The 2,242-nt window shown below is 32.2% G+C and overlaps 1 pseudogene; it reads right to left on the bottom strand.

Annotated features, from left to right (window-relative positions):
- Positions 1-950: 950 nt before the first annotated feature.
- Positions 951-1,021, bottom strand: LOC129404472 (U2 spliceosomal RNA; annotated as a pseudogene).
- Between the last annotated feature and the right edge of the window lie 1,221 nt (positions 1,022-2,242).

The following is a 2,242-nucleotide window of genomic DNA, read 5'->3' as shown; positions in this document are numbered from 1 at the left end:
TGGTGTTCTCTTTAATATTTGTAGCAAATAAAGTGAGCAAAATATTTAATTAGTTCATAATTTTTTATGTTTTTTTAACTTTGAAAAATACTATACCAGTACTATGAATACTGATATTTTAAGGAAAATATCAGTCCTTAAAATATTTAAAATACTTATATGAAAATCTACTTAAAATAATATTGATTTTCAAACATATTTTTAAAATATTTGTATTTGTTTAGGGGGGGTTGCCACACTTCACAGTGCTCAAGGCTCTCTCCTGGCTCTGTACTCAGATGCCAGGAATTGAACCTAGGTCAGCTGTGAGCAAGTCAAATGTTTTAACCATTGTACTATCTCTCTCACAAACATTTCTTAATACTATCAACTTAAAGTCAATTTTATTTTGGAAGCCACATCCAGCTTTTCTCAGGACTTCCTCCTGATTATGCATTCAGGGATCACTCCTGGTGGGGCGTAGGGGATCTTATGCAGTGCCAGGGATTGAAACCTGGCTAGCTGCACGCAAGTGAAACATCTTACCTGCAATAATATCTCTCTGGCCTTATCATCAATAAATTTAAAACTTCCAAATGTGTCAACTTATAATTTCTAGATTTTTAGTCAAATTTACATTAGTCTAATATTGAACTGAATTAAATAAATTGTTTTTGGTAGAGAGAGAACTGCAAACCAAGAAGTAAACTAAAATGATCACTAAATATTTTAAATAATATCTTAATTTTTTATGTATGTAATCGGTGTATATCAGCAAGGCTGGCAAATTCCTTTAAATATTATACTTGCTTATTGTGTTAAAGTATGTTAAAATCCTACTAAACAAATATTCATAGAATAAATAGCTGCTAGTTCATTGACCATAAAACATTTACTCCTTTAGTCTAAAGTTATAGCTAATTTTGATTATTAAAGAGAAAAATGTAAAAATAATAAAAAAATCATAGTCTATTTGGTTTTTAAGGGATTATTTCAATTTATTGTACTACACTTGATCTTAGCCAAAAGGCTGAGAAGCGATATTTCAATTTATTGTAATGTTAACTTTAAAATAACAGGTATAGAGGTTATATATAGATAATTAAATTAATTTGAAAGATAAGAATATAGGAAGAGTTTCCTTTGTCATTCAAACCTTTATTAATTTAATGTGGTCTTTTTTTTTTTGGCTTTTTGGGTCACATCCAGCGATGCACAGGGGTTACTCATGGCTCAGGAATTATTCCTGGCGGTGCTTAGGGGACCATATGGGATGCTGGGAATCGAACCTGGTTCAGCTGCATACAAGGCAAACGCCCTACCCGCTGTGTTATTGCTCCAGCCCCGGTCTCATTTTCCTAATTTTTGTTTTTGTTGTCTTTGCTACTGGAGTAGCAATGTGGTTCCATTAAAAAAAATTGGCTTTGTTGTCTTTGTTACTGGCAATTAAACATATGAAATCATTGGCAGCACCTCTGTGGTCTATATCCTAGAGAGTTTTACTTATTTTCCTCAATGTAGTTCATGGATTCTGGTCTAATCTTGGAATTTTGCCCATTTTGAATTAACTTTCTTAAATTGTGTAAGATATGGTTCCAGTTTCAATTGTTCATGTGGCAAACCAGTTTTTCAGTGAGGTTTTTGAAATATTTGCCATTTGCTGTGTCCTTCTTTGCTCCACTTCCTGCAACCAGCTCTTTTGTCACAGATTAACTGTCCAAAAATTTGTGAGTTTATCTTTGGGCACTGAATCTGTTTCACTGCCCTGAGAGTCAATCTTTATTCTATTATTTCACAGTTTGAAGTACTATAGATTTATAATATAATTTAAAGTCAGAAAATATAATGGTCTACCTTCTTTTTTTCTCAGATTTGCTTTGATTATTCAAGAAGTTTTATGACCTCATACAAATTTTTGTAGAGTTGTTTTCTAAGTTCTTGAGGAATGTCAGTAGAATTTCTATGGGAATTGAATTGAGTCTTTTAGCACCATATGTATTTATTTTGACATTTTGGCCAAATAAAAGTCACCTCCTGAATGGAAGAAATTATTTGCACAAAATACATCACAGAAAGGGCTAATAGCTAAACTATATAAAGTTCTCATGAAGTTCAGCAGAACAAAGCAATAAGCCCATCATAAAAGACAGGAGATAAACGGATACTTCCCCGAAAAGGAGACATAAGGATGGCAATAAAACATATAAAAAATTCTTTACCATTACTTATTATCAGGCAAATGAAACCAAAACAACATTCAGGT

The sequence above is a fragment of the Sorex araneus genome, chromosome 4, assembly GCF_027595985.1.
Source record: "Sorex araneus isolate mSorAra2 chromosome 4, mSorAra2.pri, whole genome shotgun sequence".
Classification (NCBI taxonomy): Eukaryota; Metazoa; Chordata; class Mammalia; order Eulipotyphla; family Soricidae; genus Sorex; species Sorex araneus.
The sequence above is the reverse complement of the archived record's forward strand: the minus strand, read 5'-3'. Positions and strand labels throughout refer to the sequence as shown.